The 27,218-nt window shown below is 43.7% G+C and overlaps 1 protein-coding gene across 2 annotated transcripts in view; it reads left to right on the top strand.

Moving 5' to 3' along the window:
- Positions 1-3,874: 3,874 nt before the first annotated feature.
- The window catches only part of SLC25A42 (solute carrier family 25 member 42), a 147,223-nt gene continuing 123,879 nt past the window's right edge, over positions 3,875-27,218 (top strand). Inside the window, exon 1 of one of the 2 annotated variants that reach the window (XM_085639358.1) lies at positions 3,875-4,058. The gene's annotated coding sequence lies outside the window, so the exon portion shown is untranslated. The remainder of the gene's footprint in view (positions 4,059-27,218) is intronic. The other variant, XM_085639355.1, reaches the window with a different exon arrangement.

Below are 27,218 nucleotides of genomic sequence, written 5' to 3'. Positions count from 1 at the left end.
CAACGTAAATTAAGTATTATTTTAAATCCCAATAGCCCGGAACAGGTCTTAGTAGCCTGTGATGCTGAAGATACTAAAAAATGGGTTATTAGTGAGTTCCCATCTGTCTTTAGCAGTAAAGTAGGGAAGTTAAAAGGCTTCGCACATTACATAAAATTGAAACACGATGCTGTCCCCAAAATTCACAAAACTAGGAACATTCCATTTATAGTGCGGGATGAAGTTAAACAAGAATTAGACAAACTCTTAAGTGCCCATATCATCGAACCCATTGAATCGTCTGAATGGATTTCTCCGTTGGTTGTTGCCAGACGAGCTAACGGCAAGGTTCGGCTATGTGTAGATTTAAGAGGTCAAAATAACAACATTATTGTAGATCAGTTTCCTTTGCCCCGCATTGATGAAATGTTATCCCTAACCAGGGATGCAAAATGGTTCTCTACATTAGATTTATCATCAGCATACCACCAAATCACGTTAGATCCTAAGTGCAAGCATTTAACAGCATTCTGTACTCCTTTTAGATGTTTTCAATTCCGCCGAATGCCGTTCGGATTGGCATCAGCAGCAGTTGTTTTTCAAAGACTTATGACACAATTGTTAGGTCATATTAAAAATGTAGTGTTCTTTCAGGATGACATACTAATTATGGGGAAATCCAAGAAACGCCATGATGAAATTTTGAGAAATGTTCTTCAGGTACTCGCAGATAAAGGTTTAACTGGTGAGATCAGTAAATGTAAATTTGCTGAATCTAGTGTAACATATCTTGGCCATGTTATATGTAGGGATGGGGTAAAACCAAAAAACAAATTGGTGGAGGCAATATCCAAAGCTCCTCCTCCATCCAACAAAGATGAACTCCGGTCCTTTATAGGTTTGGCGGAGTACTACTCCAAATTTGTAGAAAAGTTTGCTGACAAAACTCATGAGATGCGTGCTTTACTTAAAAACAAGAACAAGTTTGAGTGGTCAGACAAGTGTCAACTTTCCTTTTTGAATATTAAGTCTGCTATTGTGGAGGCTCCCACATTAAAGGGATTTAATCCTCATGCCCCAACCTTCGTAACTACTGATGCAAGTGGTAAAGGATTAGGAGCAGTTCTCTCCCAAAGTAATGAAAAAGGGGGAGAAGATGTTATAGCATTTGCATCTAGATCTCTATCGCCCACGGAGGAGAAATACTCAGTGATAGAAAGGGAAACCTTGGCATGCGTATGGGCTTTAGAGCACTTTAGGAAGTTTATTTGGGGCAGGGAGTTCACAGTTAAGACAGACCATAAACCATTAACGAAAGTCTTGACGACAGAAGTATTATCGAGAGCTTCGGCCAGAATTGCAAGACTTTCTATGCGTTTACAAGATTTTATCTATAAGGTGCAATACGTTCCTGGCAGATTAAACACTCCTGCTGATTTTTTAAGCAGATTGTCTTTGCCTCTCACGGAAATAGATAATAGCTCTTGGAATGATGTTTGTGTCGCTGGTATTTTCTCCGATGAGAAATGTCATGGTCTACAAGAAAATTAATGGATTAAAGCACAAACTGATGATGTTGTTTTGGGAAAAGTGAAACATTGTGTTGAAAATGGTTGGTTTGGGTATGACAAACACGACCTCCTAGGTGAACTCAAGGCATTTTGGGAAGTGCGTAATGAACTTGGCATTGAAGGGTTGTTTTTAGTGAGAGGAGAAAAAATTATTCCTCCTTCGAGCATAAGAAATAAAATATTAACTCTTTGTCACAAGGGTCATCCAGGTATTGCACGTACCAAACTGAAGGTAAAATCTATGTATTGGTGGCCTAAAGTTGACCTGGAAACTGAGCGTTTTGTGAGATCTTGTGCAGAATGCGTTTCAGCTGATAAGTCACAGAAAACCTTAAACCCTCCGTCTAGTCCATTAAGTTGTCCTACTATGGGAAGATTTAGCTTTAGACTTTATGGGACCTGTGTTGTGGAATGATGGTTCTCACAAATACATCATTGTTTTGATGGATCTATTTTCAAAATGGCTAGAAATTGAAATCGTCACAAAGATAGACACGGGTTCAGTCATTAAATTCCTTGAAAATATTTTTTGGAGAGAAGGTTTTCCCAAATCATTGCTCACGGACAATGGTGTTCAGTTCAAATCCACGGAAATGAAAAAAAAATTGGAGCATGCTGGAATTGAACAAAAGTTCACTGCACTTTATCATCCTAGAGGCAATGCTGTAGTCGAAAGAATGAATAGAGTTATCAAAGGTATTATACAGCTGTCAATGAACAGTAGGAAGGTGAAAGATCTACATTCAGAGCTTATGAAAATGTTGTGGAGTCATAGAACCACCGTACATGATTCTATTGGTAATAGTCCTTTTATCATTATGAGGGGTAGAATTCCTCATTCCAAGGTTAATCCTGGTTGGATGAATAAAGGTGGAAAAATTGATTGGGACATTAATGAAATTCGACAATGTATGAGTAAAACTCAACAAAAAAACAACATGTATTTTGATAACAAGTATGGAGTAAAAGAAGTAAATATTCAAGTGGGGCAATGGGTAAGGGTAAAATCTAGCAGGAAAATTGTGAAAGGTGAAAATAGAATCAGCGAACCAAAACAAATTGTTAAAGTCAATAGAAACACAGTTCAGTTGGATGATGGGTCCATTTACCACATGAGTAAACTTGCCATTGTCAAATCTCATGACAAGAAAGTAGATTCTGATTCTAATTCAAGGTACGACAAATATTGGTGGATTAATACAGATTGTGATAACACTGTTAATGTACCTGTCAGTATGAATGACGAGACATTACTAAATGATAGTGAAGCCTTGATTGACAATTCTATTTCTACAAACCAAAATTGTTTGGAAAAAAAGAGTGGTTTTGGAAGGAAAATTGTAAAACCCAAAAAATTGGAAGACTATGCTTGTACTACGTAGGTTTAGATTTTTATTTTTTTATTTTTTTTTCTCTCTTTCTCTCCTTTCATTTTTTTTCTCTTTACAAAAAGAGGAGAAGAGGTTCTGTTTAAACAAAGAAGGGGGATGTGTAGTGATACCTCTTTAATAGATCGTGAGGTACAGAGTGTTCTTTATTCTATATTCTATGTGTCAGGGTTGGAACTTGGGGGAATGAGAAGGAGAGTAGCCGGAGGAAGAGTCAAGATCATCTTGCCTGTGCTGTCCTGAGGTTGTCAATAAATCAACCTGAATATTATCCAATTTGTGTGTATTTCGTTACTACAGGACACTGCGCTCTGTTTCAGCTTTTTTTAAAAATAACTGTAAACTTTAATGCTGAGCGTGGCGCCCACTTCAGGGACACCGCACTCTGTAATGCAATAGGGCTCGCCTTTTCCAAACTTTGACCTATAAGTATTGTGAATGACAATGCCTTTTTATTATTCCAGGTTTTTTAAACACATAAATAAAAGGCATTGCCATTTACAATGCCAATAGCTCAAAATCTCGCAATTGCGAGCCATGTGACATTGCAAATGCTTGTTTAAATATCCCCTTCTGTCCCGCAGTGTCTTTGAAGCCGCTGTAGCTGACCTGAAGCCCGTCTTCTCTGCCCATGCCTCTGCACCCAGTCCGTCCTCTCTGCCCACGTCTCGCCAGGCGGCAGCCTCCCTGTCTAGTCACATCTGTCCTTAGTCCGTCCTCTCAACCCACGTCTCGCCAGGCGGCAGCCTCCCTGTCTAGCCACATCTGTCCTTAGTCCGTCCTCTCTGTCCACGTCTCGTCAGGCGGCAGCCTCCCTGTCTAGCCACTGAGGTCCTCAGTCCGTCCTCTCTGTTCACGTCTCGCCAGGCTGCAGCCTCCCTGTCTAGCCGCTGCGGTCCTCAGTCCATCCTCTCTGCCCATGCCCCGGCACGTGCAGTCCCTCCTCGCTGTCGCAGCTCGGCCTCGGAGGGCGGTTGCAGTTCGCGCGAGCGCAGCCAGTGAGGGAGGGAGGCGGGAGCCCAAAGTCCCAGGAGTGCGCCCCGCCCCCGCGAGCCGCTGGAGCCGGAGCAGCCGCGACCCCTGACAGGAGCTCCTGGCTGAGAAGGCTCTGGAAGCAGCTGTGAGTGCCGCTGTCACCGGGAGTATGCTCTGGGCAGGAGGGGTGGGTTGCCGGGCGGGGCTGACAGTGAGGTTGGTGGGGAGGGGTGGGAGTGACGAGACCCCTGACGGGGGCTGAGAGAACGTCCGGCAAAATAAAAGGAAGAAAATATAAAATCCCTCCGACCCTGAGGAATAAGACCCCTAACCAGGCGTGACAGGACCCCTTCACAGGCGTTACATGACTCTCTCACTAGAGTGACTGGACCCCTCCCTTCTCAGGCGTGACAGGTCCCCTTCACAGGCGTGACATGACTCACTGGAGTGACAGGCCCCCTTCCTTCCCAGGCGTGACAGGACTCATTGGAGTGACAGGACCCCTTCCTTCCCTGGCGTGACAGGACCCCTTCCTTCGCAGGCATAACAAGACTCCCTCACTGGAATGACGGGACCCCTCCCTCCGCAGGTGTGAGAGGACCCCTTCTCAGGCGTAACAGGACTCCTTCACAGGCGTGACATGACTCTCTCACTGGAGGGACAGAAACCCCTTCCCAGGCGTGACAGGACATCCGGCAAAGTGACCGGTGAAGGGGTGTGGAGGAAAGATGGGACTCTTACCCCCACCGAAGGAAAAATACCCCGTCACAGGAGGGACCTTACTCCTTCCTTCCCAAGGCTTACAGAACCTCCGACAACATGACAGGGGGTGGTAGGAAAGATGGGACCCCCAGAAAGAACAAGACCCCTTCCCAGACGTGACAGGTACCATTCCAAGGAGTAACAGGACCCTTACCCATGAGGGCCAGAACCCCTTCCCAGACGTGACAGGATGCCCTCTCAGGACTGCCTAGACCCCTCACCGAAGCTGACAGTCTCCAACAAAGTGACTGGGGAAGGGGTGTGAAGGAAAAATGGGATCCCCACTGAAGGATAAAGTCCCCTTCCCAGGAGTGACAGGACCCTACCTATGGAGACCAGGCGCTTCCCCAGCACAGCCGGGACCCACTGGCGATGTAAAAATGAGTTCGACTGTAGAGTGACAAGATACCAGAGTAGTGACGGGGCCCCCGCCATCCAGAGGATTGGGGGCCCCGCCATCCAGAGGATTGACGCACCCGCCCCCCCCCCCCCCCTCCAGAACAGTGATAAGCCCCCTCTAGAAAGCAGAGACTTAGGAAGGGGAGGGTTCTACTGACAGGACCCTCTGATGATGTGGACAGATGTTTCCCCCCAGTGAGTAACCCACCTATCTATCCCACCCCCAGTTTAAGTGACAAGACGCCAGTGGAGTGACATGACCCCACAGTAGTGATGTGACCTCTGTTAGTCTGAAGGGGCCTTAAAATGAGACCCCAGAGTAGTGCTTGACCTCTTTTAAGCAGAACGGGGAGCGGTATACTCAAGGAGTGACTTGGACCCACAGGAGTAAATATGACTCTTCTAAGGCTTTGGGGAGATGGGATGTGCCCCAGGGGTGACATGGCACATTTCAGGTGGAGGCTGTTTGTGCTTCGGGAGAGACGTGGCCATTCAGATCCTCAAGCTGGGGCCTTAATCCTTCCGGAGTGACAGGGCCCCGCTGAGGCTGCATGCAGAGCCCCCTCCCCCGAGGCTGCATGCCCCCCCGCAGTGACAGGAGTCCTGTGGGGGCATTAAGGGATCTCCCCACCCCCGAGTGGAGTAACAGGGCTGCCTCCCCCCTTGAAGCATTCAGGAGTTCCTTTCCTTTACATCCCTAAGCTGTTTTACTGTGGATTTGAGAATAACATGACCTCGCATGCCCTTCGGGAAGAAAGTAACCAAATCTCTCTTTAATGCTCAGCGCTCGGCTCATTGCCCTGCTCTGCAGCGATCTCTGTGATCGTGATCGGGTTCTCCTCCCCAAGGAGTGACAGTGCCCCCATAGGAGTAACAGTGTCCGCCCCAAGGAGTGACAGTGTCCGCCCCATGGGCACGAATGCTGCCAGCATTAGTCACGCCGTGCCAGTCTTAGATCATCAAGAGAAGTTGCGCGTCCCAGCACTGACGCCGCCGTGATAGCTCGTCTCACCCCCAAGTGTGGAATCCTCGACCTGACGGTGCGTGACAGCGGGCTTGTGTCAGTGAGTGCAGCCCCTGATGCCTCAAGAGAGATTGCATTCTTACTGCAGACAGTCTGAGTACCCATGGATGACAGGCCACAGGAGTGTTGGCATCCGCACCTTCCATGGAGTGACAGATAAGAATTAGTGGGCCGTTTTGTATCAATCAGAAGCATTGCATCTATATTTCTGAATCTCGGATTTTCTGCTTAGCTGCCTACTGTCGGATTTTACTGTTTGCTCCTCGCGTGGTTTATAGGGTGCTATTCAATTTCCCACTCTCTGCGCTGCGTTCTAAATATTTAATCAACCTAATTCTAATAAAACATGCCACGACTCTCTTCTCCCATCCCCCACCTTATCCTTCAGCATACAAGGGCAAACCCTGCCGTTTTCGTTGTGAAATCTGAAAAGCTGGTTTCAGTGAAGACTCAGAATGCCTAAGTTGTCCAGCTGTTGGAGGTGCTGACCTTGTCTCTCGGGTCTCCAGTAAACACAGGGATCCAAGGCTGCACCTTCTCGCTGTAGCAGTCAGAATTTATGCGTTGCTAACAAAATACTAGTATTTGTCTTGGCCACCAAGGCCATCTTGAAGGATTAACCAACCCCTTCAGTCACTGGTTTACAGGACTGACTTCTATCAAAGTTTAAGGACTTGGGTAAATAAACATTTCTTTGACTGACCAGGACTTAGGTTGTGACCTGTGACGGTTTCTAACGTCACATGTGGGCCATAGGAAGCACAAGGAGGAACATTCTCATAGAGAGTAACATCGAGAATGATGTGAGCATATTGGACCATAAGACTAGTTTCTTTGAAATGTGCAACATTAACAGGTTTTCTTAGTCTCCCAAAGAATATTTTGGCTTTGTTTAGAAAGAAGTAAATAGCAGGGGGGTTCCAATGTTGAAATTGAACGAATGATTCCTGCAGATCTTGCATAGAGGCATCTCTGGGTGGTAGAAACTGGAACCTCAGGTATGTGTTATTGGGTTACAGTAGGTCAGAAGTAACAGGACTGGGCTTGAGGGTTGTGTAGATAGTAAACCTGGCGGTCAATAAATGGACCTTGAAGTCACATCTTACACCGAGTAATGGGGTCCCTACATCAGAGAGTGCAAAGCAGCAGCTTTCTGAGGTTGTGAACCCGTTAATGAAGAAAGATTAAACTTAATATATAACCGCTTTTTGCTTAACTTTACTAGAACAGCAGTAGGGAAACCACTGCAGGTACCACTGATTTCCTAGGAATAGGAAAATATCGTAGACTTCATAGATGGAATTTGTTTGTGCTTCCAAGTGGAATTTGGGGCTTGGAGAAAGTTTGGCATGAGTATTAACATTAAGGTTTTTCTGAAGCAATTACAGATCTGTGACATTGTTGCAGTACCCCCCAAAATAAAAAGATCTCCAAGCTATCTGGTTGCAATTCAACAGTACGATTGTGTACTTTTAACAGATAGCTGGTTTGGTCCTATTCAGTCATTGGTGCTGGTTCTGTTAGTGAGAGTTTCACAGTGAGCTTAGTTATAAAACCAGCACCCAAAGGAATGAAAGTGGGATTAGGTACATGATAAAAACAAGGTATGGATGAAGGCGAACTTCGGGGACCCACCCACCAGAGGTGTGAGTGAATACAAATAGGCACGTTATTAGCTGAGGCCGAACAAACAGAAATCCCCTTTTGGGAGGAGGATGTCCTAAATATGTCAAGTTTAGATCATTTTGAACCTGATGAGCGCAAGAGTCCGCATGTCTGACTGCTGTAAACAAGGTTAGTGAACCATGTGTTCTGTGTGGTGGTTCACACTGCCTCATTTAGAGTGTTCTACTAAACTCCAAATGTAAGTTCAATGCTATGTAATTTCAATACCTTTACAAAATCCATATGTGATTCCTATATGAAGTATTTGTGTATGCAGGAGATGTGGCTTACTTAATTTGAGTTGCACGTATTAAAGCCACACCCAATGTCCTTAAAAAAACATTGCCTGAAGCTTAATAAAAATGCACACACAGGCTGAAAGCTCAAGAAAAGCATCAAACTAATACACATCATGTAGGCAATAGCACATAATCACCACTTTTGATGTACATGCATAGAATGAAGGAGAAGAAAAAAAAATAAGCACGTCATGCCTTATTGCAGCAATATGTCATTTTGCAATTGTCATTAGATCATGCTATGAGTAAGATGTTAAAATAAGCTGGGATTTACATGACAAAATATGCAAAAGGACCTTTTGTGCTTTTTTTAATGGATTTGGCATCTGATGCTTATCATGCGCTTGCATGTTTTGCATGTGAGAATCCACTTAATGTGGTAGTGTGTTTAATTTACAGTCTGGTATTTGCATCTTCTGTTCGGTAAAAAGCACAAATTGTCCTCATGGCTAATTTTCAATATTGACAGCTGTTGCTTGAGGTCTCGAAGAAGAGTGCGCTTCACTGCTAATGTTTGAAATTAAAGTCCTATATAAAATACCAGAATTAAATTTTAGTTGAGAACCAACTTGCATATTGCACCACACCGATCCGTACATATTATAGTAAGTTGAATGATATGTTTACTGAAAACAATGTCTGTTGTGTTTCTTAATCTTGTCTATTCTAGCTGCAGATACATATTTAGTTTTGTATTTTGAGTTTAAGTACTTAACATTGGCCCGGGGTGATATTAAAACTGTTACGCAATAAACATTTTGAAAGGAGCTACTCTTATGTTACAAGATTAATATTTTGTTAGCTTATTGGACCTCCAGTTACTACCTAAAAAGAATCCCAGTACAAGTACTGTATTTGCAGTGATGTATACGTGTGTAGTAATAATTTTTGGCACATATTTCGGATATTCACAGTTGTCCACCATCTCGTGTTCACTGCAGAGTATTTCACAGTAGCTGTACTATGTGGGTTAAGAAGTGTGACATTCAGTGGGTTACACAAGCTATGTAGATAATTAGACCTAAGCATGCTGAATACACTTAATGCAAATATATGAAAACAATGTAATACAGTTGGAGACAGTTCGGCCAGAGGGTCAGGTTGATGTATTTTTTTTAGATATTGTGGAAATCTTATGTAACTGCATTTTTTTTTAAAACAAATAGTGTATCCGATTTGAGTTAACTTGTTCGTTTCTGTTAAACCACAGTCTGAGCAGTTTCTTTTTAAAACCAAAACCTTTCTAGTTTTCAGTTGGAATGATGCATCCTTTTATATTAAGGGGATTATATTATTCTTACATATTTAGTGAAATCAGCTATTGCCCCTCCCAAGATTGTAATATCATTGGTTAAGCACGAGTTGAGGTAATAAAGTTTACATTGAATCCTCCCCCGCCTTCTCCCCTCCCTAGAGGGTACATAGAACGTTCCATGGTTGCTTAGACAATGCCATAGATACAGAACAAAATGGATAGTAATGACACAGCTCTCATATATACATTAACGCAGGTGTTTCTGTGTGTAAAGTAACTGTTGTGCAATGCTTGACCTTAGAGATCAACACACTAAGAAGAAGTTCAGGGCCCTATGCGTAGGGCGAGAATCTGTGCTGGGGTCCCCTCCATCAATAATTCAACAGGGGCTTCCAGGCTGCTTCAATCTTTATCATGCGGCATTCCCCCGGTTCATTTCTCCATCGCCGTAAGCATCCAAAGTCGGACGTACCATTGGTTAGTTCCTGATAGGTCGTTCTTTTTCATGGCTGCTGTAGTGGTGGTCTTGGCTGCCCCCTAAACAGTTCCACAGAATCACTTTGTCTCTCTTAGATATTGTGTGAACTCATTCACAACAAAACTAAGGATGGTTTCCCCAGCATAGGGAATCCCAGACTGTACCTCCTCGTACAAAAGTCTATTTGTGGGCATGAACACCTGACACGAAGGAGGTCGCTGATCTCACCACACTCCCTGCAGCATAATGGGCGTACCCCAGAGTAACACTGGTGCAGTTTTGCCAGATACGTATACCATGCATACAGCAATTTATACTGTGCCTCTTTCTCTAGCAAACTGTAGGATACTTTGTTTAAGCCAAGCATATTTTTAACTGTATTTCAGGTTCCTCTGACCGGGCTCATTGTTTGATGCTTTTGACTGCACTGTCTCGGATGCATTTTAGCTACTGAGAGGAACAATTTCTTTGCTTTCAAGTGAAGCATAATTTTATATTTGTTGTTATAAACGGAAACCTATGGGATGTTACTTAGCATAAACATTATTATGGGTGTATGTTACGCAGTTGTGCTGTTGCCTTTTATTTGGCAGTGTCTCATAAACCTGCCCAGAAAAGTTATGGAAACAGCTGCATGGATATTTAAATACTTAATGTTAATTATTATTTTTTTTTTTTTTAAATCCCGTTGATTTTGAAATGAACATTTGTAAGATCTATAGCCCAATATATCACCTTCGGATAAATCATGTTTGACATCCCCTACCTCCAAATCTGTACCTTTTGATTCCAACAGCTTGGAGGTGCTGTGATCAGCCTGTGTGAGTACCCCATGCGATGATTATGGACAGATATCGTTCAGTCCAGTCTCTATTTGAAACCTCACTAAGCTATCCTCAGGAACTCTGGGGTCCTGTATCACCAATATGCGGATCACACCCATCGTATTTTAAGATTTCTCCTCTGATGGAGATTTTTTTTCTCTAACAGCTTGAAAAATGTGCAACAATGGATATCTTTTCATCCCTTGAAACTCACGCTCTCAAACAGAATTTCTCTTAGCCTCCCCTCAAAAATTAATCTCTCTATTCAGTCATGGATTGAATGCTGTTTAGCCCCTGAATTGTAGACCACCTGTTATTGTCTATGCCAAATCCTGTGGTTTCATCCTCAGTAACTACCTTAACCTACGAGGGCAAATCTCTGCTTTGGCCAATAGCTTAGGGTACCAGCTTAGGCTAGTCTGACATATGTGGCAGGTCAAGAATTAAAAACGTTAGTTTCTTTTGCTTGTTCTTTCTAGGTTGGAATATGGTACTTTGCTCCTCATTGGTCCACCGAAAATTCATCTATCCATCACCTATACTTAAGTACCGTCTCTGATTTGTATTTAGTCATACTCAGCTGTTCCTCCACCCACTTCCATTCCTAAACCCTCCTCTGCGTGCTAGTCTTTTTGTACTGCTAAATGTGACCTCTCTTCGGGGTTTGTCACTCCTCCTTGATCTCTGGAGGAGACCAGCTTCTTTCCCTTCAGTCCTATGTAGTGGTGGTTGGAAGTCCCTTTGCCTTGTTGTTTGACATCCTTCTAGCTTCTCCTTGGTCTGTGCCTGGGCCAGGCAGGCCCCTCTCTTCTTGCAGGATCGCCTCCATGTCCTACTGGAGTCGCAGGGCCTGGCACTCTCCCTAAGGGGGGTGGATGGAGAGGCCTGGGACATTGCACCTCACTGACGAGTCCCTAGGAGGCCAACCCTGGGCTGGGTTGCTTGTGTGCTCGTTCAGAGGGGCATGTGCTGTTGACTTGGGATGCCCTTTTTGCGCAGGACCAAGCGGCAGTTGCCTGGTAATGGTCGACGGTACAAAGAGCATCTGAAAACCATTGAATGGGACTTGCTTGGAGTGCTCACCAGTGGGTCGAACTGATGGAAACGTCCACCCTGCGAAGCTCACTGGTAGACATAGAATATCGGAAATGCGCTTCCTTCTCATCAGGTCTGGGAGCTGTTTGCCTCGACTCAGGCCGTGACCTCAGAGTCCATCAGAGACCTTTCAGAAAGCACGTAGTATGGGGGTGAGGGCTGCTGAGGTCAGAACTGCGCAGCGCCGCTCACACCTCCTTCCAGGGAGGCTAACGTGTGAGGACCGTCCCAGGTGCCCCGGGCGGCCCATGTGACAGCCGAGCGCATGAGCTGATGGAAGGTGACCTGTGCCCTCGAGTTAATGTCCGCTCCGTTCTCCCGGCCGTTAGCCCTCGTTTAGGGAGTCCCCACCCCCCGGACAGCACCTCTGCAGAGTGTCAAGGTGAACAGTGGTCTGTATGCAGACCTGCATGCCTCGGAGGGCTTTGGAGCGGCTGCAAGGTACAAGGAGACAGATCAAAAATTATATCATGGATCGTGCTTGTGTCGTGTTTTAAAAGGCCAACTCTCCAGGGCAATGGAAGCTCCGCATGGTGAGAAGTGTTATGTTTCTTATGTTCAGCCTGTTTTTAATCGAGTCCCACCCACCCCGTAAGGACGCTGGCTACTCGTGGGATGGAAGACATTTGTCTGCCCTCGTTAGTGCCATGGCTGAAGCTCTCATGCTGGCACAGAGCCGCCGTTGCCATCCGGGCGAGCGCCCAGGATATGCGGGCACCTGCGAGTTTACATTAGAAGATGGAAGCCCTTAGCAGAAGAGGTCCCCGCCCTTGACAGGTCTCTGCGGGGTCACAACAACATGTACCCTAGGCCTGAGCCGAGCCTGGAAGCCTGCAGAAGCCCTGGAGCTCTCTGTGCCTCTCCACAAGGGCATCAGAGCCCTGGCGGTATTCCTGCACGCAGCCCTGTCCAGCTGCCAGCAAGGCCCGTCCACTGCCCTTGTGCAGCCGCTCGGAACAGATCGGGTTCGGCAAGACGTGCTGGTCGCTCCTGCTTGTGGGACCCATGAAGAGGGCTTTTGTGAGCCTGAAGCTGTTCCTGGGTCGCTGCTGGCAATGAATCAGCCGGGCACTGCAAATCGAACAGTGCCCGCGTCTGTTTATTTGATGCTTTCCTCGCAGGGCCAACATTACCTGTAGACTGATGTTTGGTCCTGGCCGTGCCCTGCTCTTCTCAGTGCCCAGAAGTGAGTTCCTGGCACTTTGCAGGATTTGCAGATTGGGAGAGCTCATGTGTATTCATGTGTATTTTGTAAGCCTCTACTAATATTTAACACGTTAATAGCGTTTCATTGATAATGGAGCAGGTTCTTCATGATGGGGGTGGAAAGCAGGCTTCAGTTCCCATGAGGAACAGGGTCAAGACTGATTTGCATGGTTTCCAACTGTCGTGGTGAGCATAAGAAGGATGGTTTAAACCCCGATCTTTGTGACTGTGGGTGAATGTTTGCTTTGGTCAGCATTCCGTCCATCATTTGTTCCTTTTGTTTCAGTTGACGGGAATCCACTTTGGGTTGCTTTACTTTGTTGAATAAGGTGGAAGTCTGATAATGAACCAGAAAAGCTCCTTGTGTAGTTATTACTAACAACAGGGGAACCCTACTCACAAGGAACCAGGGTATTACGTAATGTAAAAAGACAAAGGTTCCAGTGGATAATAGGGAATTAGTATAAATGATAATACTGCACAATCGCAATAACACTGTAAGGACTATAGTGTCAGGGGGCAAAATAAATTCTCTACACGGTACATTCAAATAATTATTTATGAAAGACCGCAATCAGTATATACACTTCATTAAATCAAAACCGCAAAACTTGTGCGTAGTGTCCGCAAGTGAAACATGGAACCAAAAAGTGACTGTACATTGTGAAACAAATTTCATGATACAAGGTTTCCATAAAATTATGTAGAATGGCCAATTGTATACAATTTAACGACATTCCACATATACAATGATGCAGACTGGGTAATGGTCCGTCCTATACACTGGTCGACGGCGTTTCGACCCTTCTGCAAATGTAGGGTCTCTTCAGGACTGTCAATACAGGGACATCTAAAATGAATTAAATAGAAATTAGCAAAAGGCCCATATATCGGCACTGATGCGAGAAACTATAAAGAAGGACTTGGATGTGCACTCATTACCTGAGTTATGAAATTATTCTTAGTGACGTTGTGGTGCCTTGTGAGAAAGTGAAAAAGGAGAGGAAATGAACTCACGCGAGTACCCAGCCGGGTTCTTGGTTCATATATTAAGGGAAGAAAAAGATAATAATACTGCATGAATACACACTGCCACTGATTACAATGTAGAGCACAGAGGGCATAGTGCTCCGTATGAATAATAAGCATACCTCACGAGATGAACCGTGGTTTCCCTTTGATGTCTAGGGTCTTGCTAGCGCTGCGATGCGCAGACTTTCCATAAAAACTTCCTTCAGTGTTGCCTCATGTACACAGTATGTGAAATCATGGTGGAATAGCTATAGAATGGAGGAATAATAAGGCGTGAGAGACTGTGTCAAGCACACAGTCTGAGCTGAAAGGGCGGGAAAAATTAAGTCTACTACCTGGATCGCATTCCCACTTACTTCAATATATATAATGCGGGCGGACGAATCTCCGCGGATAACGCTGCTAACTCCCTGGATCTGGGTTAGTTACTGATGCAGTTACACCGAACGGCTGCGCTGTTGCGTAAATACGCAGACCGTAACCCCTCACGTGCTGTAGGATAAGTAATAGAGCCCCGAAGTTGTGAGCACTCTGTTGCTCTGAGTAACGTGGGAATGAAGGTAAAGAAAGGACTGGTGCATGGATGTGAATTGTGTGTGTATAGCTCTTAGCACACATATTAAGGGAGGCAAGGAATAATGCATACACCGTACCCCCTCACGCTCTGCAGGATAATTAATGGAACGCCGAAGTTGTATGCCCTCTGTTGCTCCGAGTGACGTGGGAATGAAAATAAAGAAGGGACTAGTGCATCGATGTCGATGGTGTTTCTAATGTTGTACCTGTAATTACTAGGATAATGTACAGTGCTTGTATGGCTCTTGGCACACATATTAGGGGAGACAAAGAACAATGTAGAGCATGGAGTGGCCCTGTATATTCTGAAACTTCGCAGTGTGCTCCTTCATTAATGCAGTGCATTTGCGTTTGCTACATAATATCGTCAACCGCACAGATGTAACAATACTCCTTGGCCATTACAATTCAAATATACATACAGTAAGAACATTTTTACTACAGTGCGCAAAATAGTTAATTAACACAATAGTCAAAGCTGACGTCTAAACTCTTATGTTTAAACTTTACACAAGACGGTGACACATGACTGATGACAATCCATTATAAATGGAGGGACCAATGATGTTCCTTTCATTCCCTTCATATTCTCAGTTTAGGGTGGTCACATAGCCTCTCCAGTCCTCTGCGGAGTTGAGGCCGAACTCAATTGAGTTAATCCTCTCTATCCATCTGCATTCAATGCCCTGCAGTACGTTTACAATATCTCCTCCTCTCACTGGTAGACTGGCAACTTCAATAACCTGCCATCTAAACTCATTGGCAGTATGATTTTTCTCTATATAATGGGAGACTAAAGGCGCATTAGGAACAGATCTTCGAATGCGACTACGATGTTTGCAATTCATTCTATGCTACAAACAAGTGGTGAACAAACCTTACTTAAAACGAAGACAACTGAAGGCGATGATCCATCTGCTAGAGTATGTGGGAATTAATGACCTGCATTCAGGACGGACCAGTATGAACACAATAAAAATAAATTAAAAAGTCTAATAGATAATTGTAAAAATTGATGACTGTTATATCCTAATTGTGAGAAGTTGGCCTGATATGTAGTGCTCACTATTCTAGTGATCACTGTGTATCATTCCAAACTACCCTTATTGATGATTGGTTGTAAGTCAACCTTATAGACCAGCTATCCTAGTAGCGTGGACAAGAGCAGTCTTCAGGCTAAACTCTAGAGGGCGTGTTAAGCCAGCTGTTTACCATCACATATACCCCTTGAACACCAAGTGAAAGGACACCACACAAGTTGTTATGAAAATAAAGGATATTTATTTATAACAAGTCTACCCTGGCTCTTTATGAGTCAGGGAGCTAAGCACACTACAAAACTCTTAGGAAAATACTTCTGGTTGCACAATTTACACGAATGCCCGAAGGGCACGAAACCATTTACACTGCAAGTGGAATGGGACAGGTTAGAAAGTTTAAAGTTACTGATTCCGGAGGAATCCGATCAGTGGGACTAAACGAAAAAGGAACTGGACACTTGTAGAGTGAACCTACGGTGGAGCACCGAGATGCTCGAGTTACCTAGCCCAGAGGCTGCGGCTGCGTGGGGTTCAGCAAGATGTCGGGAGTCCTCGTTGTAGTCTCAGGAGCCTGAAAGAAGAAGTTGCTGGCAGGCGACCAGTGTCGATGTTCAGCGAGATCCAAGCCTGGATCGGTGATGAAGGAAACCTGAAAGCAGAGGGGACTCAGTTCTCAACCGCTAGCCAGCGATCGTGTGGGTACCAGGAAGGTACCGGCTGAAGTCACCTCGACCAGGTGAGTGGATGACGTCGGTCTCGGCTGTTCCTCGGACCAGGAGGCGCGGCGGCGACCAGGATGGAGGGCGAGCTGTCCCACGAAGGTGTCTGCTGTCGATGATGCTGGGCCCAGGAATGGGGCAGCAGGTCTTGGCAGTGGCAAACCCACGCGGTGGAGTCAAGATGGCGTCGGGAGTGGACCAGGAGGGTCCGAGGTACTCCTCTGTTGAAGGGGAGCAAGAGCCAGTCTGGAGCAACCAGACCAGTGATGAAAGTCTGTCGTGGTGCGTCGTGAAGAGGGCCACCAGCCGGTCGGCGAGTGGCCGGACAACGCGGTGAGCAGCAAGGAGCAGAAGGGCCCCCACGCAGATCTCGTGGATGCTGGGGAGGCAGACTTCGGTGCTGGAGCCGCTCAGGGTTAGGGCTTCTCAAACCCTAGGTGCACTCACTCGAGGGTCCCTCGGTGGGCGTGCTGGATAAGCGTCGTGCAGGTTCTGAAGATGGCCGGTCCCGCAGGTCTCGTCACACCTACGAATCTCAGCTGGGCTGATGATGTAGGTAGAGGTCAGAGATGGCAGGGAACCCGGGTCTCGTCGAGCTGGGCAGTCTTGATCCATGGGAGAGACGTACAGCAAACCGCAAGCGCTTAGGTGGTGCCTGCTGGTGCAGGGTGGCTACTCCTTAGCCACAAGGGAGAGTCTTCAGAAATAGTCAAGAGTTCCTTTCGTGGAAAGTAGTTCAAGATTCAGAATTATCCAATTTGGGAAGGGGACCCGCTCCCACCTTTATTCTAGGAAAAAGGGGCTGGCCCGTGACTAGGTCCTACCTATGGGTGGGACCAGGAGGGGGGTGGTTACACCCCTATCCTTTGTCCGGCTTCGCCCCAGCTCAGGGGCTGGTGTGCCCCCGAAACTGGTTTGAGCCGGGCTATGCACAGTGAGCACCGGGGTGCCACTTGCAATCACCTTCCTTTCAGCCCTGCCTACCTGGGATACACAAACCCTGTCTGGGATGGTGCTAACACCGCCCTCGACAGGAAACCCTTTGTCCAAGCTCCCCTCGCTGGAAGGTCTCCCAGCAGCAGGAGGTCAGACTTGTGTCTGGTGGCAGCATCCATTTTGTGATGCTGAGGCTTGAGTCAACTTTAACCGGGGTTCAAGGTTACTTCCATGTCGTGTCCCTCTAGAAGGGTGGAATGCTAACCCCGTCGCCAGAACTGGCGAGGGGTTCGTATTCCAATTCGTATGACACCTTACTCGACATGTTTGGGTGATGCGATGCCAAAGTTAGCAAATAACCGCGAGGATTATAATGCACTTTAAGGTAGTTGGCCCGCGTCACCATGGAACGGCTATTAGGATTTGGTTCCGCAAGCCGTCGACGGGCTCAGCTCGCGCCAGAGCACCATCTCACATGATTCCCAGCACTCTGCCTTCAGGATTGATAAGGCCTGCCATAGGAGTGACTGACAGGAATCCATGCGTCCATTTTAGGGTTAGGTATAGGAATACTACACCTACAGCAACGGGTGATTACACCACCTTGCCCCAGCTGTCGTGCAGCCAGTTGTGTCAGATTTGGGCGGCCATCCAGGGGTGGCATAATACATGCTGCAGCCCCTGGTAGGCCCTGGGTACACCGATGCCCTGGATACCTGTGGTATGCTGATACAGGGACTGATAAGGCGGCCCAGTTCCAATTAGTGGATGCACCTAATGTACATGTGTGTTAATTTCGAGAGAGAACAGCTAGGCTGTGGGTCTGATTGGCAGGCCCGCAGCCAGGGAAAGTCGTAAACCAATGAAGCAAAAGCAAAAAATCTGGGTGATCATAGGATTGCAGACCCTACTCTCCTACTCTAATTAATTAGTTAATCTTAATTATGGATGTTTAACTCGCTTAGAGATGTAAAATAATTTGAGCCATGAGTGCAAGTGGCTGGATCGTATCCAAATATTTGAAGACATGTAGCAACAATATTGGGTTTTAGACCCAGTCATAAAGAAAAGGTAAGTCTAAAAAGGGAGAGGGACCCCAAAAGACAAAGGAGAGGGGCACCAATAATGACCTTAGTCAAACAAATAGAACCTCCTTGTCAGAGATACATAACAATCCATACACCTTGCACACTAGTAGGATGGGAACCGGCAGGACAGATGTAATCAAAACAATTGAGAAGAAGAAAAATGTCAATAAAAAACTGTATTTATTTAATTTGTACTAAACACTATACAAAGTATATGTTATCTATTGTTATATAGCTAATTATGAAGCAATAACAATCTAGTCAAATCAGTGTCTCATAAATCATTGTTGGTCAACTATACATATATTGTTAAAAAACACTACACACATTATAAATTGATAAACATCACACAATGTACAAATTGGGAACACAGTAAAAAAGGACAGCTATGTCCTATTGATTAGAGAAAAATCACCAAACCAACGATTCATCAGAGGTGACCCTAAAGATATAGTTTACAGGTGTACATGTCACCAAACCAGTAATCAATGATTTTATGTGGTTTTCTCTTTTAAAAGCATCAACTCGTTTCGGTGGGCTTGTATTAACTGCCAACACCTTCTTCAGGAAAAATTAGATGAAGTCCCAATTTCGTTACAAATACAAACGAAAATCTGAAAGAAATAACATAACAAAAATTAAAAAAAAAAAATCTAATAAAGACTATTTCTTCTCTCATTGTCATCATACATTCCACCAACCGAATATCTCATCCTACTACATAAAAAATGTTTTTCAACCAAAACATACATTCAACCAATTTTAATATTTTAGAAAATATTTGATGTTAGTGGAACCCCTACTTAACACGATTCCACATAAGCTGTAATATCCAAATATTATATCTGGAGTCACGTAAAAAAGAATTCCAGATTGCTCCAGTATCGATTGTCTAATTCTTTTAGCGCTCCCATAATACTTCCTTGCCCCATTGGGACTTATTATTTTAGGCAAGAATATATATGACCCATTTCATCAGGACATCATAAATAGTCATAATAACGACTCACATTTAATAGTTGGCAATTTGTTCCAATCTATCTCCAATCAGAGGGTCTTCAATTGCTTTTCTGTGGCCAATAATAGCCCTTCACATAGGGTATGTAGACACCTATTCAGATGAGACGTAAAAACCCAAAAGATTTTTTTATGTGATCTCTCAATGACAACAAAGTTATTCAGGAGACTGAACAATATCTTATGTACCTTAAAATTATCTCCTCCGAGTCTGAAAAGACCTCCAGGTATTAGCTTCAATATTAAGGTAATAATCCTTCTCTTACTGGCGTATGACTATTTGATCTGAAACCTGTAAGCAAAATAAATATAACAACTATTTTTATTTGAGCCTGTATTTAGTCTCACAGCTAGCGTTTAGAGTTTATAGAATCTCACCATCAATTAAATGGGAGTATACAAGCGGAATTCTATAATGTTTTTTCACACCTACAACAAAAGTCTATCATGGTTCTCTGGCCGTTTACGACATTAGGTCTATGTGCTAAGAGAGTTCAGCGATGGCTACCAAGCATATGGGCAGGATCTACACTATTGATCCCTATTGTTCTCTTATCAAGCATACTTGTTAAAAAGAGCTATTACTAAAGTGCCTATATTTATTTGCTTAGAACAACCCTAATCACGGCTATTGTACAAAACCAGTCAAAATCTCTCCCGCTAGTCCCTGTATCACGCTCGCGGCAGAACCAAATATGCTAACTTCGGTAGAGTATTATTAGTTTACCTTGTCAAGCTTGCTTCTCTACTGACCACGATATCACGTCGGGTGCGGGCATGTAAAAGTCCCTGCATAGGGTTCAGTGCAAGTAAAAATACTACAGGGGGAAGAAGGAAAAATTTCCTCTTAGTTTAAACATGTAGCGGCCCATAGTTGAAAAAAACAAAGCCTAACTCCCAGATCAAATTTCAAACCGCGAACCACCTATTTGAGTCCATACCTTTGCTACGCCTATTCCGGTGTTCACAATGCGCCCTCTGTGCAAATCCAATTGTTTTCGTATTTAGTAACGGCTTTTTATATATTGTTTCTCCTCTCGTGACCCACCGGTAGCCAACCAAGCACTTCCGGTGCAGTTATGACTCCATGTCAGCTTGGTCTAAAGTATCACGACGAAAGCCGCCATCTTGGAAGAGTCAAACAATAGTCGGTTATGAATATACATCTAATGGAACTAATCAAATCCTCATCAGCAGTCACGCCAAACAAATCTCATGTTAGTTTAAGAAGGATACGATATTAGACAACTATTTTAAGGAAAACGGGGGTCTTTTTAAAACCGGCTTTCAGTTCTGTTTCTGTTCCACTAACCGGAGTACTTATTTTGTAGGGACATGGCGGGTCTGTCTCCGAATTTCGCCAAGAATATATCTGTATGTCCCATCCGAGAACACAGATTATAATTCCATCCCATAAAACTAAAAATATGACTAGTTAGATTAACAGATCATACGATCAAAGTGGCGATGTTTCATCCAATGTGATTGTTTTCACAGAGGCCACTAAACAAATACTTTCATCCACTGTGCCAATGCCATCAGTAATGCGAATTTCATTTTCAGTGTATCATAGCCAAGGGAAGACTCCCCTACTCAATGGGCGGTTGTCCAATCCACATAAGGTATCTCTATACTGGTCATATAAGAACGGATAGTCAGAAACCACACAGTATACAAGAAAGAATTTTATACTTTATCTTGCCACTAACAAACGTTCCCACTCCTCTCTTGAATTCAAACCATTCTGCGCAGTATTAAGGTGGGAAATATACCATTGTTCCCTTGATTTTCGCTTATTTATCATATTTCCACCTCTCCTATCTATCTTGACCTTCTCTAAAATAAACCACCCGAAATCACTCTCACCATGTCCAGATTCAATGAAGTGTGGCACTAGGGGGGCAGTAATTTTTTTCATTTTAATGGCTGATCTGTGCTCTTGTAGCCTAACACGTAGTTCTCTTCCCGTCTCTCCCACATACCCTAGCCCACATGGGCATTGGAGAAAATACACAACGTTCTTACTCCTACAGTTATTCAAAGACTTTGATCTGACTGTGAAGCCATTGTGTTTGATTTCTTTAGTTTGTAGGCACTGAGGGCATATATTACAGGTTCCACATCTGTGGTTACCAGTCGCCCGATCATTCATCATAGTTTTTTGGTTATTAGACCCATCTTCCCGATAGGTGTGTACCAGAATATCTCTCAGGTTATTGTTTTTTTTTAAAGGCAAATAATGGTCTTTCCAATTTTACCTCTTCCTCATGATTTAGAATATGCCAATTTTTATTAACAATATTCTTAATCTGGTTACTCATATTACAGAATTTGCTAACAAAGACAACTTTGCTAGGTGGTTCTTTCTTTACTGCCGGTTTATTTACCAAAGCATCTCGATCGTAAAACCTGGCACGTTTAAGGGAGTGGGTCAAAAGTTTTTTCGGGTACCCTCTGTCTCTAAATTTACGCTTCAAATCAGCAGCATGTTTGTAAAAATCTTGTAAGTCAGAACAGTTCCTCCGAAGACGGAGAAACTGACTAAAAGGGATACTATCCCTTTGAGATTTGGGGTGAAAACTCGAAAAGTGTAGAAGAGTGTTCTTAGCCATCGGTTTGGTGAACAACTCTACTTCCAAAAGGCCATTGGTATTTTTAATGGAGATATCCAAGAAATCAACTCTAGTCCTGCCAAAATGAGACGTAAATCTCAAATTGGGATCTCCTAGATTAAGCCATTCCAAGAATGATTCAAGATCCTCAATGGTGCCTTCCCAAATAAAGAAGATATCGTCAATGTAGCGGTACCAGCCCGCTACATTTTCGAAAAAAGGGGCTGTCTCATTGTAAATGTGCCTGATTTCGAACTGGCCAACATAAAGACAGGCCAGACTCGGCGCACAGGTTGCCCCCATACTGGTCCCTTTCAGCTGTTTAAAATACTCATCTTTGAATAGAAATATGTTATTTTTCTGGATCAGGTTGACGCAATCCACAATAAAGTCAGCATTTGCACCGCCCAAATCTTGGTCCACAAGAATCTCCCTAATTACATTGACTGTATCATTCTGTGGGATATTCGTGTAGAGAGACTCAATGTCCAGGGTAACTAGACACTGAGTTCTAGTGTTTTAACTGATTAATGTTTCCCTGACGATAGGACAGGTGTCCCAATATGCGTTGAGAGCATAACATAAAATTATATATTATACACTGATCAAGCGTGGTTCAAGATAATGAATGATTTACAGAATTGTATATACTGATGAAAAGGTGAACTAGTAATAAAAAACTCGTTGCATCTCAGTAGACTGATATGTGCTAAAAAAAAAAATCAATTGATGGATGGAATGCAGAACAATGTCACACTCGCCCCTCATTCAGAGATCTCAGCCTAAATCCATTGCTTTTGCTCACCACGCTATATTCCAGTTGGGACCCAGCCATGTGCAAATCAGTTTTGACCCTCCACCCCATGGGAACAGTCCAGCTCGAACTGCCTGACCAATTTGTCCCTGGACCAGAAACATGCATCCTGGGACCGGTTTCGGAGCTTCACCCTTTAACAGCCAGGATAGCTTGACTCCAGTGGCATGGCGAGCACAGGACTAACGTCTGGGCATACTGTCCAACTTTTGGTGACAAATTCAAAAAGAATTATTGATGAACGAAATGCTGAACAATGTCACTCAGCCCCAGTCAGAGATCTAGGCCTAAATCCATCGTTAATATGTACAGCATGAAGGCCTGGAACAGTGTCTGAATTGTGTTATTTAAGTGGTCTTGTGTAGTAAAATAGACATCTACCCAGCATGCCTTGATGTGCTCTAATGGTTCACACGTTATTATACCATCCTATTTCTTCCACTTGGCTATTGATATATAGTTGATGATAAAACAAATTGATCAATTGAAACGGCTTAGTATGAGACTTGCTGTATGTTTGCTGCTTTCTGTGTCCTTTCACAGACTGCCTGTTCTTTGAAAGTATATCCCCAAGGAACGTGTCTTAGCACATTGTCTTTCGAGGTTTGCTCTTAGTTTTTCACCTACATCTTAGAACAATTCAGTCTGATCTTTTAACAGAGCTAACAGCACATCTTTCTAAGTAGATTTTATGGTTAACTATGTTTGTGTTCTTAAATAAATATGCCATTTGCGTTTTTAGGTCAGCTTAGTTAATTTCTATAACCAAACATAAGAAGAAGCCAAATGCTTCTGAGCAGAGTATTGGGGGTCCTGTTTGTTGTGGAGGCTGGGCCCTTTACCAGTAACCATACAAGTGACTCTGGTTGGTTTTGTGTTAGTGCTACAGCATGCAGGAGTTTCAAAAGTGTCTCCGTAAATGGAGCTGAGCTTCCTTTTAAAAAATGTGTTGGAATGTGGAAAACATTTTTGTATGTTATGCCCACCTCCCTGGGTGGCAGAGATGTACCTGTCTCATGCTTTTTCCAAGGGCAGGCATCTAAAGAAGTGAGACAAGTGGCACTTCAGAAATCTCAATCTCAGTGACTTTATCAATTTTTAAACTAGGATTTTGGATTCCTATTTGGTTATCTCTGTTCTGTGATTGTAACTTTGGTCACCTCGTCGACCTCTACTTCTGCCAGGCAGCTGAAACCCTGACTAAACAGTGTTTCTGCACTTTTTCTGGCCACAGAGGATCTCGCTCGTAACTTGGCAGTAGCTTGCTCGGCACCGGATCTTTCACCTTTTCCCACTTAGTCTGAAAGTACATACTGCTGACTGCCTCCTCCGGGTACACTTGCATCAGCAGAGACTTCTGGTTTCACCCACTCTACCAGTGTTCAAAACTTTGTAACTGTCGCCATGCTCAGTTTTTGTGGAGTCATTTGATATCGCAGCAGGACTATGAATGGTTCCCTTCGGTCCATGCGGAAACTTCACACTCTGTGATGCTCTGGCCCAAGACCCATATCCTTCGTGTGTACTTTTAAACCAATTTTTTTTAAACTGCTTTATTTTTTATTTTAACCATGCTAACAGTTATTTCACTTACAATATGCCATAGATTGACAGAAAATCATTGTTATCTCTTTTAAAAACAAGTACCTCTTTCCCCACCACATATTGATCATGAGGGTGGGGGGGGTCATATAAAGTTTCCAAAGTTGGGTGATTACTAATATTAGTGTGTGATCAGTAGTATCTCCATAGGTGCCGTCAAAGAGAATATGCTGTTTACTTTGGATGGCTAACGAGTTTAAGCAGGGAGTGGAGTGAAGAAAGACCTCAGTAACTGCTCTATTTTTTTTCTCCCAAATCTCTTTCCAGTACGTTTGTATGTGGATACAGGACCACCATGCATGCAGAAAGGTGCCTCTCACCACACATCTGAGCCGCCAGACGTAGCCTGCAGTTTAGTAGGGGAGAGGTACAATCTAGTCATTTGTTAGCGTTTTCTTTATGCTTTATGCAGAGAGAGGGTTTAGCTGCCCTCGTCCATATTTTCCCCAGTGTCTCTTTTTTAGTGTTTTACACATTTGTGTTTAAGTGTGGGACACAGATCTTTAATATGGCATCGCAGCCAAGTTCATACCCTTTTGCTTGTGCTTTTTTACGAACATGGCCTCTGTCCATATCATCTTTCTTTTTACCACGGCCTTTACTTCCCGTCTGTTCAACCAGTGTAGTAGTTTTGTTAATCTATATTCCACTTCTCGCTTCGGGTTCAGGTTGTCTCTAATTTTGTCTTGTAGCAAGTTCTTCGCCGGTATATGTCACTGTAATAAATGCAGGCTGAGGCGGAAGGTCAAACCATAACAAATGTATCATTACATTCTGCAGGCTGAGGCGGAAGGTCAAACCATAACAAATGTATCATTACATTCAATAGAGTTGAGCTGGAGCGCTCAGCTCGTGCCAGACACATAACATTTCCAAACGTAACAAGAATGCAATATACATAGGCTTGCATCGCAAATTCTATCGATTGTAATACTGTATATATCTTTGATGAATGCAGGATCGGTTATTGTATGCCTATCCTATTGATATGGAACAAGCATAAATTGTATGATTATCGATCATTTCTGGTATATATTTTTTAACCGAATAAAGATTGTTACTACTTACTACATTTGAATAATGAAATCTACTACAGTCAACTAGTGATGGTTCCACCTACAGAAGCTTGGGTGTAGAATTTCTGTCATAAAAGTTGAGTAGTATGTTACTCATGTCATGGGAGAGGGGTATGATGTAATACCTTTCTTTCTTACTATAGATTTCCAATCTTCTGGCAAAATCAATGTGACTTGTAATAACAAGCGGGCATTAGGTCTGGCTCTGGGGCGGCATGGCGAGATTGAAGTGGGATTTGGAAGAATGCCTGCTTCACTTGTACCTGTGGTTTGCTTTCATGATTGTGGTTCCAGTCGGGAGCCGGCCTGATATGGGCTGCTTGACTGTAAGGTTGAATGTTGGGAAGACCCAGCCTCCCCTTCCTTGTGGCTATATATAGAACGTTTTTCATGACTCTAGGGGTTCTGGTTCGCCAATCAGAACTCAGTAGTGTTTTTTGAATTTGTGATCATACTCTTAAATAACTTTTGAGCATTTCAAATTGTTTAGAAGAACAGTAATCTACACGATTTAGCAGTCTCTGTAGAGGAAGGGATATCTAGCAAGAAAACAGCTTTGGCTCATTCCAATTCATTTGGGTCCTTGAGTTCGCATTATTAATATTTCAAATAAATTTAGCGAAGTCTAAAAGTTAACAAAGCTTGCTCAGTAGTACCTCTGGAGAAAGAAACGTGTCAATATCTTGTCAGTCCCTTTTAGGTTAAGCCGATGTGTTGTAAATATGTTACTGTCATTCTTGTTTTGGAGCACGTTAGTTTGACCTTTGCCCGTGAATCCACCCCATCTCTTGGTTGTGACATGTCTCTAGGGTGTGTCTACCTACATTCTTTCTTGCATCTTTGGACTTTCTCTCATGAAATGCTCCCTGCTGGGCAGATTATGCGGCTTAGTAGGTAAAAGTTAAAGCAAGGATCTGTTCTGGGCTCCTCCCACGTTGTATACTGTACCGCCGTCTCTTCTCTCAATACAATTATAAGTAGAATAAATAGTTGTACTGTTTACTCTAATAGGAACTCCCACTGACATGGCTTAAGATAAAGAGGTTCGCTGCATTTCAATAATGGGGTGTATTAAAATGCCCTCTGACACTTCAAATAACCGAAATACGATCTGACGTTTATGTAACTTCCAATGTCAAGATCATAATGTGTGCTGGTGCTTTTGAAGTTACTTTTTGTCTTGCCTCTTTTTGGTTTTTTTATCTGCCTTCCTCGTCTGAGTAGTAAACAAATAGTTGCTACACTTGCTATTGAGTAACAAGCCACCCGATACATCTTATAATAAGGTATTGTTATGGCATGACGGGGTTGCTTTACGGTTTGTTCAGGCTGTTTTTTTTTGTTCTTAATGTCAGTCAAAGTAGAGCGAGCACCACCAACTGTCAACTATTTTCGAAACAATACTTCAAGCAAGAGCTAGTAGTATGAAGAATGATGTTCAACATGCTCATACCTCAGTAGTGGTTGTATCTTTTTTATTTATACAAATGTTTTTGTCCTGTTGGTGGCCAGGTGTGCTGTTTAGTGGTGATGATGAGATGTCCTGTCTTTTCGCCCAGTTTGCTGCTTGAATGTTTAATAACATATGCACATTTTCAGAGCTCCTATGTCTGTTAGTTTAGAAAGATATGCTCATGTTAAGACTCATGAAACAAGCCTTCGGTAGAAGCTGCTTCATGGAAGTATTACAGGAGGCACTTCTTCGGGTCCAAAAGGATAGTTTTAGTAGTCCGTAAAACAAAGACTTCCACCCTGCCCGTGGGTAACGTTTTAGGCATCAACGTAT

The sequence above is a fragment of the Triturus cristatus genome, chromosome 12 (assembly GCF_964204655.1).
Source record: "Triturus cristatus chromosome 12, aTriCri1.1, whole genome shotgun sequence".
Classification (NCBI taxonomy): domain Eukaryota; kingdom Metazoa; phylum Chordata; class Amphibia; order Caudata; family Salamandridae; genus Triturus; species Triturus cristatus.
This window is presented reverse-complemented; position numbering and strand designations above follow the sequence as displayed.